The 20172-nt window shown below is 40.2% G+C and overlaps 1 protein-coding gene across 3 annotated transcripts in view; it reads right to left on the reverse strand.

Annotated features, from left to right (window-relative positions):
* THRAP3 (thyroid hormone receptor associated protein 3) overlaps positions 1 to 20172 on the reverse strand; it is a 74126-nt gene that overhangs the window by 44334 nt on the left and 9620 nt on the right. For all 3 annotated transcript variants that reach the window (XM_047082275.1, XM_047082273.1, XM_047082274.1), the window contains exon 2: positions 1586 to 1687. The gene's annotated coding sequence lies outside the window, so the exon portion shown is untranslated. The remainder of the gene's footprint in view (positions 1 to 1585; positions 1688 to 20172) is intronic.

The following is a 20172-nucleotide window of genomic DNA, read 5'->3' on the forward strand; positions in this document are numbered from 1 at the left end:
CTTGAGAATATCCAGAATGGAGCAGATTAGAAGGTATCTCCAGGAAGATAAAATTTGTCATATAGCTAAAACATTTAAAGTATCAAGGAAGATTTACACTTCTGGGTAGAGTTTAAAGAGGAATAACTGAGGAAAAATAGAAATTAAGCAAAACAGACCAAAAAAAAAGATCTTTATTAGCAACAGAGAAAATAAAAAGTCATGCAAGGGGCGCCTGGGTGGCTCCGTCAGTTAAGTGCCTGACTTCAGCTCAGGTCACAATCTCATGGTTCGTGAGTTCTGACAGTTCAGAGCCTGGAGCCTGCTCCCAATTCTGTGTCTCCCTCTCTCTCTGCCCCTCCCCCACTTGCACTCTATCTCTCCCTCTCAAAAATGAATAAATATTAAAAAAAAATTTTTTTAAGAAAATGAAAAGTTATGCAGAACAGGAAAATTAACCATAGCATGTAACATGACTTGGCTGTGAATAAGTTATACGCAACCATAATACTGTCAACAGTGAATACTAGCCAATTAGGATTGTATTAGAAACCACTACTATCCAAGGTGGGGGAGGTAACACATAATACCAAAAACTAGAAAATCAGTAAGTAGCAAAATAAGCTTATTACTTAAAGGCAATATCAAAAGAAATGGTAGAGTTGAAAGTGATTGCATTAGGGACTAGAAAGGGTTTCTGTACGTTAATAAAAAGAAAAAAGTACAACATATAAAATGCTTTCTAAAGTTAAGGAAATCAAATGCATTCATGAATTTATTCATGTCTATTACACAGTTATCCAAGACAGAGAAAAATGCGAGAAAAGCCTAAATGTCTACCAAAAAGGAACTAGTTAGGTAATTTTAAATTATTTTTAAAATTTTTTTTTTCAACGTTTATTTATTTTTGGGACAGAGAGAAACAGAGCATGGACGGGGTGGGGCAGAGAGAGAGGGAGACGCAGAATCCGAAACAGGCTCCAGGCTCTGAGCCATCAGCCTAGAGCCTGACGCGGGGCTCGAACTCACGGACCGCGAGATCGTGACCTGGCTGAAGTCGGACGCTTAACCAACTGCGCCACCCAGGCGCCCCAAGGTAATTTTAAATTATATGGCACATCCATGATGATGAAATGCCATGAGTCACTTAAAAATGCAAACAGGGAAAGACTTGCTCTTGTTAACAAGAACCAGGTGAGACAAAAAAAGTCCAGCCCCGGTTTTGTTAAACACACACACATCCAAATAACACATGCATGGAAGGAGACTATTCACCAAAATATTAACAATGATTATACATACGTCAAGTTTATGGATGATTTTTTTCAGTATTTTCTAATGAATAAACATGCGTTATTAAAGGACTCAAAAGTTAGTTAAAATAAAAAAGGTAAGTGCCAATTCTACAACTTAGAATAGAATCAGAGAGGAGAGCAGAACTACTTTATCATCTTGTTTCAGTTTATTAAGCTGAAAAATAAGCACTGCTTAACAAGAACCCAGGACTTCCAGTAAGGAATCTTCTCGATTCCTTACCTCTTAACACAAGACTGGTTTTATAAGCCAATGAAGTAATTATTAGTTCCTTTTACCATCATGCATTTACCTTAAACAATGATTCGACTTGCACCGGATCCCAAAGACACTACCTGAAAAGAACACTGGCAGTGTCACTGGCTTCTCCAATTTACAAAGTCAGGATACTATTCTGGAACGAGAAGAAACAAGCAGTGATAAGACACTTACCCAAACAAACCTTGCAGATTGTATCCTGAAATACAGATGCTAGAAATCTCTAAACAAAACCTCTACTTTTTTTTTTTAACTTTTTCAAATTTTTTTAATTTATTTTTGAGACAGAGAGAGACAGAGCACGAGCAGGGGAGCACAGAGCCTGACACGGGGCTCGAACTCACGGACTGTAAGATCCTGACCTGAGCTGAACGGACGCTTACCCAACTGAGCCACCCAGGCGCCCAACAAAACCTCTACTTTAACCCTCAACTTCACTCCCAGTGGACACAGGTTTCTTTCTCAAAGAATGCTGGCCCAGAGGTCTTCTGTCTCACACACGTTTTCATGCATCCAACCCCCTGGAGTAAGGCTGCAGAATGGAAAGCTAAAACCTTCCTCTTGTATCCTGATACTCTCACTGGCAGTGTTTCAGGTGCTACAATTTGCATTATGAAAGACTGACTGGCAAACTCCATAATTTAACCTGGAGAATTACTTCAGAAGATTTAGATTACTTGAAACAAAAAAATTTAACTGAGGTATGCCAAAGTGAATTTAACAGATACATTTCAAGTTAAAACAACTCCTCATCCTCATCCCTCAAAGCACAAGAGAACCCTTCTGATCCAGTGGTTTAAATATTCCCCTATCTAAACATTACTAACATGGCCATATATCAAAGCTATGTAGTGTTATCCAAAACAAATAGGAAAACAAAGTTCCCAGATCAGAAAGTATGTAGTTAATGTCCTTACTCCTACATTATTAAAGCTTTATCATTTGTTCACATTGCTATACAGTAGGAAGCACTCAAAATTCAAATAATCTGAAGATGCAGTCTTAACAATCTCTTTTTTCACTTGTTCAGCATTCACTCAATTAAGGACACCCACCTTAACTTTCTCTGAAATCTGTGGTTTGCACATAGCAGAATCCTTGCCCAATTAGCCAGGAAAGAAAGGAATGTATTTCCTTAAGCTATGGTCTCTTGGTACATGTGGAACCCTCAGCCTAGAATGCCTCCTCCCCTCCCACCAACCAAACTCCTACTCATTCCTACAGGGGTCTCCTCCCCCAGCAAGCTGCCCCTGGTGCACTCAGGCTGAGTTAGGTACTGCTTCTTGTTGTTACCCTAGGTGTGTCTCCACTTAGATTCATCTCATTGTATCCACCAATGTCAATTTTCCTCAAAGGGCTGCAAACTCTATATACCTAACAATGATATGTATTTGCTTAGTAAACTGAAAACCCAAGCAATAAAATCTTGACCAATGCCAAAAGTAAACGCGTAATTAACATTAGGAAGTGGCCATAAAAACCTACTCTTAAAACAGGATAAGACAATTTTATTAAGACAAAATTAGTATTCCATCAGACACTTTACCAAAATAATGACAGCGTTTACATCTTAGTTGATAAATGGTAAAAACACAGCACTTTAAAAAACTTTCTTGCAAAATATTTTTCCATATATTCTTGCGGCTTATTCTTAGAACGTATTCCTAGGTTACATCAGCCAAAATTTCCTTGTTTTTAACTGCAGAGGCACAGGTGCTCATATCAGTCAGCTGCAGGGAAACCCCAATGACTGCTCCAGGATTGAGAACCGCTTAATCTGTAATGAACTGAATTAAAGAAACGGACTGATCCAATATACCCATCCTTATGATTCTAACCAAATAGTTCGCTCACGCTCGCTCTCTCGCTCTCGCTCTCTCTCTCTCACACACTCACACACACACACACACACACACACACACACACACACACACACACACTTCCCCTTCCTTCCATTTTACTACCCCATCGTGTTTCCTATTAATCAACCTCCTCTTGGACACTGGAAAGAATTTTATCACCCCAGCAAGTCTTCAATCTTCCACTGTTGCAATGGGTGGAGAAGCAAATCTAAGGACCTAGCCCTTAGTTATTCTGTGACAGTGAGGAGACACATGAAGCCCTGAGTCACCCCTGCCACCAGTTTTTATGCGCCCTCCCCAACTCGTCCTGTGTCATCTGGACATAGTCATACTTTGCAGCTTGTCTCTAAACCTCCCTTGGTCAAATACCAGTAGACTATTAGCTGGGACACTCTGACACTGCCAACAATATAGCTTTTCCCCTTCTACACAATTTCCCTTCTAACTGTCCACTTACCAAACAAAAATTTATTAAGTACCTAACACATTGCCAGGCACTATCCTAGGCAATGGTGTTTCAACAGTCTAAAAATCTCTTCATTTCTGGAGCTTACATTCTAGGAGGAAGTTGGCGGCACAGAGACATGGGTGAACAGGGCCTTGCAAGCCATTTTAAGGACTTTGGTTTTCTTCTGGATAATGTGGGCAGCCACTGGAGTGTTTTCAGTGGAAGAGTTAACATGCTGAGAATTATGTTTTAAAAGGATCATTTTGGCTGCTGAGTGTAGCAAGGTCAGAAGAAATTGGGAGATATTGCCTATAATAATCCAGGTAAAGGACAGGAGTGGCTTAGACTAGAGGGTATCTCGGAAGACTCCCGTGTTCCAGATATTACCAGACCTTGAGTTACAACACAGTTCCTAAACCCGACCAAAGGATAAACACTAATATTCTTAGGACCGCAGAATTCGTACCCCACTATGGTTGAAGACTTAATTTTTTTTTCTTATCTCACCTCAGGCACCCACAGTAATCTTTTACTGAGATTAAGAACATAGATGACCTTGCACGCTCCTATGAACCAGAGTTCAGAGCTAGTCTCCTTTAAACCACCAAGTATTACTTGCATGTGTACTACCTTAAAGACTAAAACAGCATGAGGATACCAATAAAAGTGAACAAAAGAGCACAGTGTCTTCTATTCGAGTTTACCCAAAGTATCCACCAAAGAACAATATTTAACATTAGCTACTTCCCCTTGAAAAAAATAGTAGGGATTGAGGAGATTATGATAGCTGACAAACCTTTAGTGTTTTAGCACAGAAAACTGTGCAATGTCTGCTTTAAGTTCCTTCCATGGCATCAATCAGAATGGAGAATGAATCCAAGGCTGGTGACATTACTACATATGGCTTTGTAAAGAGAGATACTTCCAAATGGGTCATGTATGCAGAGGCTTCTACATTAAGGGGTCAGCAAATGATGCACTCAGACCAAATCTAGCCCAACTTTTTTTTTTTTTTTTTACCATCCACGAGCTAAGAATGATTTCTACATTTTTTAATGGTTGAAAAAAATCAAGAGTATTTCAGGATGTGTGAAAATTCTATGAAATTGTAACTTCAGCATCTATCAATAGTTTTATTGGAACAGAGCCACATTCCTTCGTTTACAGATAGCTGCTTTCACACAACAGCAGAGTTGAGTAGTTGCAAGAGAGACTGCACATAGTGGTCTTACCACTTCGCACTACTACAAATTTCAGTGAAGTGGTTATGGCCCAAGAGTAGTTCAAAAGTACCATGCATTCTGTCATATCACATTTTATTATTATTTTTAAATTACCAGTGTATATCCAGATGTTGAAACAAGAAGCCAGGGCACCTGGGTGGCTCAGTTGGTTAAGCAACCGACTTCAGCTCAGGTCATGATCTCATGGTTCATGAGTTCAAGCCCCACATTGGGCTCTGCGCTGTTAGTGCAGAGCCTGCTTCAGAACCTCTGTCTCCCTCTCTCTCTCTGCCCCTACCCCTCCCACACGTACATGTGTGTGTGCACACACATGCGCTCTCTCTCCCCAAAACAAACATTAAAAAAAAACGATGACAAAAGTGGACTTTGAATGTTACCCATTTAAGGGCAAGTGTGAAGTGTGGATTATTTTAACAACTTATATGGCAAAACACTGTCTATTATGAAAAAGCACCATGGCTGTACCAAGAAAACAATATCCATCAACATTACCAAACTAAGAACTCATCACAATAATCCCATTTCACAGAATTTTACTAGGAAGATTAGAAAATTTGGGGCGCCTGGGTGGCTCAGTTAAGCGTTCAGCTTCAGCTCAGGTCATGATCTTGCGGCTCATGGGCCCAAGCCTCGTGTTGGGCTCTGTGCTGACAGCTCAGAGCCTGAAGCTCACTTCGGATTCTATGTCGCTCTGTGCCCCTCCCCAACTCATGTTTCTCTCTCTCCCTCTCTCAAAAACAAACATTAAAAAAAAATTTAAAGAGTATCTCATCACAACAGAAAACCTTCACAAAAACAAAAAATAAAAATGAAGCTACAACCAAAGTAAGTTTCTGAGTGGTTCATTTGTCAGCTTAACAAGGAAAGCCATTTATTTAGTGGGTTGATCAAATCATGTTTGCGGCAGCAGCCAGAGAAATGCGTCCATAGAAAATGAACTCATTGAGAATGCAAACTGGCGCAGCCACTCTGGAAAACAGTATGGAGGTTCCTCAAAAAATTAAAAATAGAACTACCCTACGACCCAGCAATTGCACTACTAGGTATTTATGCAAGGGATACAGGTGTGCTGTTTCGAAGGGACACATGCACCTCAATGTTTACAGCAACACTGTCAACAATAGTCAAAGTATGGAAAGAGCCCAAATGTCCATCGATGGATGAATGGATAAAGAAGATGTGGAGAATATATATACACACAATGGAGCATTACTCGGCAATCAAAAAGAATGAAATCTTGCCATTTGCAACTACATGGATGGAACTAGAGGGTATTATGCTATGTGAAATTAGCCAGAGAAAGACAAATATCCTATGACTTCACTCATATGAGGACTTTAAGAGACAAAACAGATGAACATAAGGGAAGGGAAACAAAAATATATAAAAACAGGGAGGGGGACAAAGCATAAGAGACTCATAAATATGGAGAACAAACAGAGGGTTACTGGAGGGGGTGTGGGAGGAGGGATGGGCTAAATGGGTAAGGGGCATTAAGGAATCTACTCCTGAAATCACTGTTGCACTATATGCTAACTAATTTGGATATAAATCTAAAAAAATAAAAAAAAAAAAAGAAAGAAAATGAACTCATTTAAGACTATTAGCCTTTTGACTGTAAGGGTTGAGGACAATGGGAGCAACATTAGTAGTCAATTAAAAAATAAAGCAAGTGGAGGGAAAAGGAGCTGACCTAAGTAACTATGAAAGGAGTGGAACAGGGAAAACTAACAGCAAAAGGAACTGCACATAACCACTGTATTCTAGTTGTTAAAGTTGTTTCCCATGGGGGTATGGGGTAACGATTCTTAAACAATTACACATGTATAGTGGAATTATAATAAATAAATGGATGGCAAATGGCGAGAACCAAATTTCTCACTGTTGGGAATCGGACGTCACAGACAAGAAAGGAGGGAAAGGCTAGAATGATCCAACGGTACTGGCTTAGAAGTGGAGCTATCAAGGGGCGCCTGGCAGGCTCAGTTAGTACCACACACAACTCTTGATCTTGGGGTTGTTGAGTTTGAGCCCCAGGTTGGGTGTAGAGATTACTTAAAAATAAAATCTTTAAAACTATAATTATTAAAAGTGGAGATACCAATATAAACTCCTGTTTAGACAGATACAAATGAATACGCACAGGAACATCAGAAATATTTAGATACTTCTCTATGTATACAAAATGTATTATACACACATTTTCGATTACGTATACATACATACCTTTCCTTACTTTGTCAGCTGAAAAGACCTATGAGCAATAACATCCCAGTAGCAATGAATACACTTAGCACCCAGACCTTGACTTTTTTTAACATTTATTTAGAGAGAGAGAGCACAAGCAGGGGGAGGAGAGAAAGAGAGAGGGAGAGAGGAAAGAGAGAATTCCAAGCAGGCTCCACACCATCAACACAAAGCCTGACGTGGGACTCAATTCCACGAACCATGAGATCACGACCTGAGTCAAAATAAAGAGACGCCCAGCTGACTGAACCACCCAGGTGCCCCCAGACCTTGATTTCTAATAATATTCTCCAATAAAAGAAACAAAGGCTTCTGGGAGAAGTGACGGACTCTAGGGCTGAGGCAAGGAATACACTGGATAAGCCTGGAATATCTTGTAGTGCCAGAAAGCAAGGACTGCATAACAAACAATACACCATAATGTGTACGTCAAAAGGACATTCCTGCCCAAATGAGTTTTCAAGTCAAATCAGAAAAAAAATTGATTAAAATGTAGTCGTGGATAACTCAAAGAATACAATATCCATGAGTCTATATGGATTTAAATAAATGGATGAAAATAAACCAATCATTCGTGCAGAATTCCAAATAATTTACGTATATATTTCACCCTCCAGAAGGTGGAACATAGCTCTCCTCCATTCCTTAAGTGGAGTGGGGTGAGCCAAGTGATTTCCTTCCAAAATTACAGTATGGGGGCACCTGGGTAGCTCAGCCGATTGAGCATGCAACCTGATTTCAGCTCAGGTCATGATCTCAGGGTTTATCGGTTCGAGCTTCAGGATGGGCTCCACACTGACAGTGCACCTCCTGCTTAGGACTCTCTCTCACCTCTCCTTCTGACCCTCCTGTGCACGCACTCTCTCTCCCCCAAAAAACCTTTCTTAATTAAACAAACAAACAAACAAAAAAACCAGGGGCGCCTGGGTGGCTCAGTCAGTTGAGTGACTGACTTCATTCAGCTCAGGTCATGATCTCATTGTGCAGGTCATGATCTCATCGTTTGTGGGTTCGAGCTCCACGCTGGGCTCTGTGCTGACAGCCTGGAACCTGGAGCCCGCTCCAGATTCTGTGTTTCCCTCTCTCTCTGCCCCTCCCCTTGCTCACACTGTCTCTCTCTCAAAAATGAAGAAACATGAAAAAAATTTTTAACAAAAATTTAAAAAAATAAAAAACAAATCAATAAATTATGTTGATAGCATGTACTCCTTATATATATGACGTGATGAAAATGATACCTCATCTCTGTGGTCTTTTATCACCAAAACCCATTAACACCAGTCTAATCATGAGAAACATTCCAACCGAGGGACATTCTACAAAGTATCTAACTAGCAAAGTATCTAACTCCTCAAAACTAGCAAAGTATCTAACTCCTCAAAACGGTCAAAGTCACCAAAAATAATAAAAGTCTGAAAAGGTGTACCAGCCAAGGGGAGTCTAAGGAAACATGACAACTAAATATATATCCTAGATGTGATCCTGGAACAGAAAAGGGTCATTAGGTATAAACTAAGAAAATGTGAACAAAGTATGGACTTCAGTTAGCAAGAATGCATCAACACTGGTTTGTTAGTTGGGACCAGTGTACCATACTACTCTGTTAACAGGGGTACGGGTATATGGACACCTTTTGTACTATTTTCTCAGATTTTCTGCAAATCTGAAACTACTCAACAATAGAACATTTGCTAAAGGCGGGGGGAAGGGGGGTGGAGGAGTGATTTCAGTGGTGTTCCTTGGTTCTTGATTCAACAATTATTGACACTGCTTAGCTTTTTACTGGAGAAGGTCAATGCCCAGTGTGAACTAACTGAAGAGTTAGCCTCTATGAATAGTCTATGGGGAACAACTACAGGTAAGAACCTTTCAAAGACACTGAAAGAACACTAATACAACCTGAATTTGAATCTGCTAAGATGTGTCACAAATGACCGTAGTAAAAATATGTCTAGAGAAGGGCATAATTGGATAAATTTACAGAGCTTGTGAAAATGTAAGGTATTTCAAGCATATGGTTATTCACTGTACTATTCACCAGCAGGTACTCTGCAAAAAACTTTTCATTACACGTTGAGCCAGTATTGTTAAGAGTAACCTCCATTCACTCTCAATTCACTTTTGTAGATTTAACCGTTGTCAGTTTTGTGAGTTTTTGTCAGAAATAGAAGGTGGATCCTGATTTGCACTACCAACAGCAGTTCAATGGCTTAGCAGCAGTAAAATTTTACTGTGATTTTTTTTTTTTTTTTGAGAGAGAGAAAGCATGTGCGGGGGAGGAGCAGAGGGAGAGGAAGAGAGAATCTCAAGCAGTTTCCATACCCAGAGCAGAGCAGGATGTGGGGCTGCATCTCAAGAGCGTGAGATCATGACCTGAGCAGAAATGAAGAGTTGGACATTCAACCAACTGAGCCACCCAGGCACCCCTAGCTGTAATTTTTTTTAATCTGAATTTTTTTCTTAAAAAACCACCCTTCAACATTATTATTGAATACTGAAAAGCTTTGAAAATTAACTTTTGTTGCAGACTTGCTAATGTTTCTTAATGAATTCAATAAAAAGTTATAAGGCAAAATAGCATTTTTATGGGAATGATTACTATGGCAAATTAATTTGAACAAAAGTAAACATGGGGCGCCTGGATGACTCAGTCGGCTGAGCGTCCGACTTCAGCTCATGATCTCACGGTTGGTGAGTTCGAGCCCGCCACCAGGCTCTGTGCTGACAGCTCAGAGCCTAGAGCCTGCTTTCAGATTGTGTCTCCCTCTCTGCTTCTCCCTCGATCATGTCCACACACACACATACACTCTCTCTCTCTCTCAAAAATAAACTTGAATTTTTTATTTTACTTAAAAAAAATTTATTTTTTACTTAAAAAAAATTTTTTAAGTAAACACTGTTTTAACTTCAAGTAATGTCAAATTATTTCCTTCACTTCCTGTACTGTCAAAAGTTAACACAAGCAATGAGATCTCTCTGTTCCCACAAAAATCTGAAGCAGACATATTTTAACTCAAACTACACTTCCAGCGTATTTCCAATCTTAATTAAAGTGCAAAGTATACTACGTGGCAATGAGAAAAAATGAAATATGGCCTTTTGTAGCAAAGTGGATGGAACTGGAGAGTGTAATGCTAAGTGAAACAAGCCATACAGAGAAAGACAGATACCATATGTTTTCACTCTTATGTGGATCCTGAGAAACTTAACAGAAACCCATGGGGGAGGGGAAGGAAAAAAAAAAAAAAAGAGGTTAGAGTGGGAGAGAGCCAAAGCCTAAGAGACTGTTGGAGACTGAGAACAAACTGAGGGTTGATGGGGGGTGGGACGGAGGGGAGGGTGGGTGATGGGTATTGAGGAGGGCACCTTTTGGGATGAGCACTGGGTGTTGTATGGAAACCAATTTGTCAATAAATTTCATATACATAAAAAAAATAAATAAATAAAGTGCAAAGTAAATCTCCATCTTTGAAAATCTCTCTGTGAAACTGAGAAGTTTCCATCTAGGGGCGCCTGGCTGACTCAGCCAGTGGAGCCTGTGGCTCCTGTTCTCAGGATTGTGAGTTTGAGCCCCACGTTGGGTGTGATTATTTTAAAAAATCTTTAATGGGGCACCTGGGTGGCTTAGTCGGTTGAGCATCCAACTTCGGCTCAGGTCATGATCTCATGTCTCATGAGTTCGGGCCCCACTTGAGGCTCTGTGCTGATGGCTCGGAGCCTGCTTCGGATTCACTCTGTGTCTCCCTCTCTCTCTGCCCCTCCTCTGATTGCATGTGGTCTCTCTCTCAAAAATAAACATTAAAAAAATTTTTAAGGGGCGCCTGGGTGGCGCAGTCGGTTGAGCGTCCGACTTCAGCCAGGTCACGATCTCGCGGTCCGGGAGTTCAAGCCCCGCGTCGGGCTCTGGGCTGATGGCTCAGAGCCTGGAGCCTGTTTCCGATTCTGTGTCTCCCTCTCTCTCTGCCCCTCCCCCGTTCATGCTCTGTCTCTCTCTGTCCCAAAAATAAAAAAAATAAAAAAATAAAAAGTTGATAAAAAAATTTTTAATAAAATCTTTAAAAAAAAAAAAAAGAAGTGGGCTCAGTGGGTTAAGCATCTGACTCTTGATATCAGGATCTTGAGTTCAAGCCCCACATTGGGCTCCATGCTGGGCACGGAGCCTATTTTAAAAAAAAGCAGCAGCAGCTTCCATCTAATCTTCCACTGGAAATGAATACTTTGCAGTGTTAATGGCATACAAAAAGGCAAATATCAAGAAATGAATCTAACAGAATTCTGTAATTGCCTTCCAAATGATGAATGTGCCCAAATAAACCATATGCTCAAAAAAATCATATGCTCATGGATTAATATTAATATTTGGCAGTACCTGTCTGTGTAAAGACATTTTCAAAGACACATATGTGAAATCTTCACTACAGATTTCTGTATGAACAAATGAACACTTGCCATCCATGTCGATAGGTAAAGCTAACTTTGAACCCCAGTGACACGAAATGGTATCCCCCAAAGTGAATTCCACTCTTGTAACACAGCTGCCTTACAAAAACTGTACTCAACTATTATATTTTGAATTCTGCCAATGAAATATTTGTTTTCTCAGGGCGCTTGGCTGGCTCAGTTGGTAGAGCATGCAACTCTTGATCTCGGAGTCGTGAGTTCAAGCCCCATACTGGGTACAGAGATACTTAAAAAAAGGAAGCACCTGGGTAGCTCAGTCAAGCATTCAACTCTTGATTTCAGCTCAGGTCATGATCTCACACTTCATGAGAACGCGCCCCAGGTAAGGCTCTGCACTGCCTGTGGAGACTGCTTGGAGTTCTTCCCCTTTCTGTGCCCCTCTCACACTCTCACACATGCTCTCTCTCTCCAAATAAATAAACATTTTAAAAAAAGATAAAATAGCGGTGCCCACGTGGACCAGTTGGTTAAGCATCCACCTTCAGCTCAGGTCATGATCTCACGGTTCATGAGTTCAAGCCCCCTGCCAGGCTCTCTGCTGTCAGTATGAAAGAAATATGCTTCAGATCCTCTGACTCCCTCTCTCTGTGCACCCCCTCCCACTCTCTCTCATAAATAAACAAACATTAAAAAAAATTTTGGGGGGGGCACCTGGGTGGCTCAGTCGGTTGAGTGTCCGACTTCGGCTCAGGTCATGATCTCACGGTCTGTGAGTTCGAGCCCAGTGTCGGGCTCTGTGCTGACAGCTCAGAGCCTGGAGCCTGCTTCAGATTCTGTGTCTCCCTCTCTCTCTCCCCCTCCCCTACTCATGCTCTGTCTCTCTCTGTCTCAAAAATAAATAAAAACATTAAAAAAAATTTTTAATAAAAAAAAAATATTTAGAGAACATTTGCTTTCTCTACTGTTATTTAAGTACTCACATTAATAGCCTCAGTTTTGCCTCTTGGCCTCCAAAGCCTAAAGTATTTTCAGAACCGTTAGAGAAAAAGTGTACCAACTCTGGTTCTACATCATTTGCTTATTTTTTCTTTTTCTTTTAAGTTTATTTATTTGAGAGCAAGAGAATGAATTTCAAGCAAGCTCCATGCGGTCAGCACAGAGTCCAACATGGGGCTTGATCTCACGAACAGTGAGATCATGACCTGAGCCAAAATCAAGGGTCAGACACTTAACCAACTGAGCCACAAAGATGTCCCTACATCCTTTGCTTATTAACAAAGGCATTTAGTACAAATGGCCATACAAGAATAAACCCTTAATGAGCAGTAATTCTCAAAACCGTAGGGGTCTCAAATGGTAAAAACTGTCATTTTTTAATCCTTGTACCTAGTAACTTATAGTAAGACAAATACAATTAGTAATCAACATCCCAAAGCAATTTCCAAAGCACTGGCCCAGTAAATAAGAAAAAAACACATGCTTAAAGGCTGACTACCTTTGATTCCCCAGCACCACCAGCCAGTAATTTTTTCACCTGTGATAAGTTACTTTATTAAATCCCATTATCTGTTTCCTCATCAGTAAAATGGGTTCCTGCTACAAAGAGCTGTTACAAAAATTGAATGAACTGATGTATGTGTAAAGTACCTGAAAAAGTACGTAGCACATGTTAAGCACTCAACAGATAAATATTATCAATCAGGCCAATGTCAAAATCAGAGTTAAAAGACCAGACTTCAACCAGCTAATATCGGTAGTCATGTGGTCATTAAACAATGACTGTGTCTCTTCTCCCAAGAATTCAGAATTTGTCTTTATGGTAGACTAGGAAGGTAAGACCATTATACATCTTCAGAACCTCTTAAAGAAGCAGTAACTCTGGCAACAAACCCAAGCCTAAACTTGATCCCAGACTGAAAGAGCTGGCTGCCTAAATGACACCACTATTCTGTGCCAAGGTCCTCAATTTACAAGAGAGAGAGGGATCAATATGTCATCCCTACACCTGACAGTTTCTACCCAGATTGGTAGTTTTTAAAATCAAGCTTTCAGGCTACACAGAAGTACCTTGGGGCAACATAACATTCTCACCTGAATCCTCCGGACCAACCAGCAGACAAAACTGCCAAGGAATTCCTAAGAGCTACTTTCCCATCTTTTTATCACAATGCAAAACTTTTACAAGCTACCACTTCCTGAAAACTTAAACCTCTATTTCCTCGAGAGGCTCCTGGGTGATTCAGGCAGTTGAGCGTCCAACTCTTTTTTTTTTTTTAACGTTTATCTATTCTTGAGAGAGAGAGAGAGAGAGCACGCGCAAGCACGCACAAGAGAGCAGGGGAGGGTCAGAGAGCAGGGGAGGATCAGCTCTAAGCTGTCAGCACAGAACCCGATGCGGAGCTCAAACTCACGAACTGTGAGATCATGACCTGAGCCGAAGTCAGATGCTTAACTGACTGAACCACCCAGGGGCCACGAGCATCCATTCTTTTTTTTTTTTTTAATAAACACTTATTTTTGAGAGACAGAGAGACACAAAGTATGAGCAAGGGAGGAGCCGAGAGCCCGGGAGACACAGACTCTGAAGCAGGCTCCAGGCTCTGAGATGTCAGCACAGAGCCCGACGTGGGGCTCGAACTCACAAACCGCATCATGACCTGAGCCAAAGTCGAACACCCAACCAACGGAGCCACCCAGGCACCCCTTGAGCATCCAATTCTTGATTTCAGCTCAGGTCATGATCTCACAGTTTGTAGGATTGAACCTCGTACTGGGCTCTGCACTGACAGCACAGAGTCTGCTCGAATTCTCTCTCCCCCTCTCTCTACCCCTTCCAGGCTTGATCGTGCACATACACTCTCTCTTAAATAAACATTAAAAGAAAATTACCAAAAGGGCACCTGGGTGGCTCAGTCAGTTGAGCGTCCAACTTTGGCTCAGGTCATGATCTCACAGTTCGTGAGTTTGAGCCCCACATCAGGCTCTGTGCTGACAGTGTGGAGCCTGGAGCCTGCTTCAGATTCTGTGTCTCCCTCTCTCTCTGCTCCTCCCCTGCTCACGCTCTGTCTCTCCCTCTCAAAAATAAATAAACATTCAAAAAAAAAATTTTTTTTAATGGGGCGCCTGAATGGCTCAGTAGGTTGGGCGTCTGACTTCGGCTCAGGTCATGATCTTGCGGTTTGTGAGTTCGAGCCCCGTGTTGGGCTCTGTGCTGACAGCTCAGAGCCTAGAGCCTGCTTGGGATTCTGTGTCTCCTCTCTCTGCCCCTCCCCCTCTTGTGCCTTGTCTCTCTGTATCAAAAATAAATAACTGTAAAAAAATAAAAAGAAAAAATAAATTTTAAAAATTTAATAAAAAAGAAAAAAATAAAAAATTTACCAAAAAAGCAAAAAAAAAAAAAAATACCTCTCTTTCCTTGAAAACCACTAGTTGTGTCATATTAGTACTAAATAGCTTCTTCAGGGCAAGTACCAAATTAAATTCCTTTCTGTATCCCCAGTGTCTAGGTACATGTCTGCTGAATGACAAACAAATGAATTATTAGCCATATTTTGTTTTATTATGGAAAAATAAACATAAACAAAATTAAACATTTTAACCATCTCTGAGTGTACAGTTCAGTGGTATTAAGTACATTCACACCGTTACACAACCATCACCACCATCCATCTCCAGAACTTTTCCATCTTCCCAAACTAAAACTGTGTGCCCATAAAACAATAACTCTCCCACGCAGAACACTCTACCCTATGAATCTGACTGCTCTAGGTATTTCATGTAAGTGGAATAATAAGACTTGCCTTCTACGTATAGTTTATGTAACCTAGCATAGTATCTCAAGGTTCATCCATGTTGTCATGTATATACAGCTTTAAAAAAGAGAAAAGCAGGTACAGAATTGTGAAAGTTGAGTATTAACTAAGCTTTTATTTGCCTAAGCAAACTGTTCAATTCTTTTTACCTAGTTTTTTTTCTTCTTAGTAGTACACGCACAGTAAAAATGTCAAACTGTACAAGAGTATACAATGAAAAGAGGTCTTTATGGTTTCTACCCTCCTTATCCACAACTTCTAATCCGCCTCCCTGATTGAATTTTTAATTTTGGAACACAATCACCAAAAACATGTTACCTTGCCTTGACAACGTCCTATTAGTAAGACATTCACTTGGCCTATCAAGACTGGCCATTCCCCTCTTCTGAAAATACTATCATAAAGATAAAACAATGTACTTAAAAATTTTTTTAAACATTTTACAAACACTTCACTCAGTTAATACTCATTGAGCACACGCTGTAACATCTTTGCTAAGCAGCATACTGTGGCAAGAAAAATTACAAGCTCTGAAATCACATAAAAATTAATTTAAGGAACACCAGGGTGGCTCAGTCAGTTAAGCGTCCAGTTCTTGACTTTGGCTCAAGTCATTTTATTTTTTAATCTGATCTTTTATGTTTTTAATTTTTATCTAATTTTTTTTTTATCTGGTCTCACGGTTCGTGGGATCAAGTCCCATATCTGGCTATGTGCTGACATTGCAGAGCCTGCTTGGGATTCTCTCTGCCCACCCCCTGCTTACACACTCTCTGTCAAAATAAATAAAACGTTAAAAAAATTAGTTTAAAACATTCTCTTGTAAGCCTGTTTCCTGATCTATAAATTAGGAGCAATACTACCTCATAAGCTGCTGCAATAATTAAATGAGAAAAACGTCTAAATTTTAGTAGAGTTCCTAGTAGTAGAGCAAGCACTCAACAGTAAAAATAATTCTTGGGGTGCCTGGCTGGCTCAGTGGGTGCAGCATGCGACTCTTGATCTCGGGGCTGTAACTTCAAGCCCCACATTGGGGATGGAGATTACTTAAAAATACAATCTTTAAATAAATAAATAAACAGTTCTTAGTTTCTTTCTCTGGACACTGTGGAAAGCATAAAGATGAATCAGAAACTCTGTACCTTTCCAGGTGCTTATAATACAATGGAGTTTATCTCGGCTCAGTTTGCATTATCATTATTCTGCTGACAACCTGGTTAATACAACTTCCAGCCAGCTTGCATTTAATAACGTTTATGGATCTATTTCTAAATCTCATGAAATAAGTATCTGAAAAAATAATTATGACTTGAAGTGCTAGGAGAATAAAGAGAAAATTCATTACCATCAAGACTATACAGAGGGTGTGTTAGCCTCAAGGCAGCCTACAGCTGACTTTAATCAAAGAGCAGAGAGTCTTGTGATTAAGAGATCACAATCCACTCTAAAGGCAAAACACTATCCAAGAGAATATGAGTTTTGGACAACTAGGACTAGGAGAGTCACAGAGCATTAAGACCTGGAAGCACTCCCCTAGAGATCGTATCTAGTACAACCTTAGTTTTACAGAAGGGAAACAGCTCACAAAAAGGAAGGGTTTTACCCAAGATGGTGACCTAAAACTAGAGTCTATGGGGCACCTAGGTGGCTCAGTCAGTAAGTGTCCAACTCTTGATCTCAGGGTCATGAATTCAAAGCCCCACATTGGGCTCCATACCAGGTATGAAGCCCACTTAAAAAAAAAAAAAAAAAAAGAAAGAAAAAGAAAAAGCCCTTGGTCTTCAGTGTCCCAATTCTCTCACATCATGATGCTAGCCATTTACCTGTTAAAGAACCTTAAGCCACAGGGGCACCCAAGTGGCTCAATCGATTGAATGTCCTACTAGGGCTCAGGTCATGATCTCGTGGTTCATGATTTCGAGCCCCGCATCGGACTCTGTGCTGACAGCTCAGAGCCCGAAGCCTGCTTCAGATTCTGTGTGTCTCTCTCTCTGCCCCTCCCTACTCATGCTTGCTCACTCGCTCTCTCAAAAATAAATAAACATTAAAAAAAATTTTTTTAATAAAAAATTTAAAAAACTCACATGAAACTTAAAACCATGCAAAAAAAAATACGGTATTTTGTTTAGGAAACCATACATGTTTAGTAAAAGTCTAGAAAAACACACAAGTATCATAAACACCAAAATCAGAAGCAAGGTTGAGAGAGAACATTCCTAGAAGATTCAGTTGTGGTAGCAGAGCTTTAGTTCTTAATTGATCTCTTAAATACACAGGTACTACTTGTATTATTCTTTGTACTCTTTTGGTTACCTTCATATTGCAGGCTTTTTTTTAAAGAATGAAGAAAAAGTTTATACAACACTGAACACTGGTTGTGCTCCTTTTAGATTCACTCCCTTTCCCAGTCTCTAGAGGAAAAAAAGATTCTCTAGGATAGTGACAGAGAAGTACAAGTATTCCCACATAACTCACAAACTTCCTGGCCAAACACAGATTTTTGCAAACACTTCTAAAGCTTGAAATAAGATTCATAAAGCAGTGCTCTTAAGGTCACATCAAAGAAACAACTCCACATAGGGGCACCTGGGTGGCTCAGTCAGTTAAGCGCCTGACTTCAGCTCAGGTCATGATCTCACCATTCTTAGGTTCAAGCCCTACGTCAGGCTCTGTACTGACAGCTCAGAGCCTGGAGCCTGCTTCCTATTCTGTGTCTCCCTCTCTCTCTGCCCCTCCCCCGCTCACACTCTGTATCTTCTCTGACTCGAAAAATAAACATTAAAAAAAAAATTTTTTAATAAAAAAAAAAGAAACAACTCCACATCGAAGGAAAAGCACATGAAGATTTCTGCTGAATACAGGCAGAATGGTAAAGTCATGTTGCAAACACACAACTAACCTGAATTAGCATCCTGACTCCATTTCTTTGCAGGCTTGAGCAAGGTGTATAATCTAAGTTTCCTCAGCTCTAAAAAATAAATACTGTACACTAATCTTACAATCTATCATAAGAATTAAATGAACCGATGAATGTAAACCACATAGCACACCGTATTCTAAAAAGGCAGTTTGAAGAAAAAACAAAATTGGAAGGGAGAGGCTTTTTCCCCAGCAACGTGTTTACATAATTGCCAAAAAACAAAACAAATCCTTAAAGGCAATTGTTTTCAGAATCATCTCCAAAATACTATGCTGATACACAAATAGCTGTACAATGAAAAGCAGAGATCAGGCTAAATCCCTAGGATGTTGCCTAACTCCACATCAGGTCCAATTCAGGCACAGACTGCTGAGTGAGGGGAAAAAAAATTACACTAATTGCTATATAACTTGTAACAAGAAATGTAGTCAAGAAAAAGTTTTAAATATTTTCAACAGGAAACTAAGATTGCTCAAGAGTTACTCTAAGAAAATCTTAGTTTTGCAAACATAATGCTTTATGATAAAGAGACAAACATCAAAAAGTGTATCCAGGATTTATATATTTGAACAATGGTTTCTTATTCACTAAAAGGAATAAAGGCAGAATACAAAGCCTGTATATTCCTATAGCTCTGCAGTGATACTTAATACCCAACAAGGAAACCAAAGATCCTCTCCTGAGAAAGTGCCCTCTATTCCTTGTTGGCAACTCTCAGATTAGTTACCAGAATAAGATGAGGTGAGAAGGGTAAGGTCAAAATTCCAGCTGGAATAACATACTGTACATAAAGCTACAGCTTATGTATACTTTTGACTAGCACATAAAATCCTCATTTCCGAATAACCACAGCAATAATTCAGTTGACTACTTTGAAATTAAGTAACTTATCTTTTATTTACACTTATGATTCACATACTCAAATACCTCATTTATGATGAGTGTAGGTATCATATTTTATCAGGAAGTTAGCACTTTGAGTTAACCATGTTAAAAAATTCTTCATTAAAAAAATTTCATTAAGGGGCACCTGGGTGGCTCAGTTGGTTAAGCTTCCAACTTCAGCTCAGGTCATGATCTCACAGTTCGTGGGTTCAGGTCCCACGTCAGGCTCTGTGTGGACTGCTCAGAGCCTGGAGCCTACTTTGGATTCTGTGTCCCCATCTCTCTCTGCCCCTCCCCCATTCATGCTCTCTCTCTCAAAAATAAACAAACATGAAAAAATTTTTTCATTAGGTTTCCTTCTCTGAAAGAGATGTTCAAAAATTATCAAGAGATGTTCAGGGCATCTGGTTGCCTCAGATGGTGGAGCGTGCAACTCAATCTCTGGGTTGTGAGTTGGAATCCCCACCTTGGGTGTAGAGACTATTTAAAAATAACATAAAACAGGGGCGCCTGGGTGGCGCAGTCGGTTAAGCGTCCGACTTCAGCCAGGTCATGATCTCGCGGTCCGTGGGTTCGAGCCCCGCATCAGGCTCTGGGCTGATGGCTCAGAGCCTGGAGCCTGTTTCCGATTCTGTGTCTCCCTCTCTCTCTGCCCCTCCCCCGTTCATGCTCTGTCTCTCTCTGTCCCAAAAATAAATAAACGTTGAAAAAAAAATTAAAAAAAAAAAATAACATAAAACAAAACAAGAAACGATCATAACTGCTATGGCAAAGCATTTGCAACAGTTAAATGACACTCTTA

This window comes from Lynx rufus, unplaced genomic scaffold (genome assembly GCF_022079265.1).
Source record: "Lynx rufus isolate CCGP_SWC_20201006 ecotype Redwood Valley unplaced genomic scaffold, mLynRuf1.p SCAF_2, whole genome shotgun sequence".
Classification (NCBI taxonomy): Eukaryota; Metazoa; Chordata; class Mammalia; order Carnivora; family Felidae; genus Lynx; species Lynx rufus.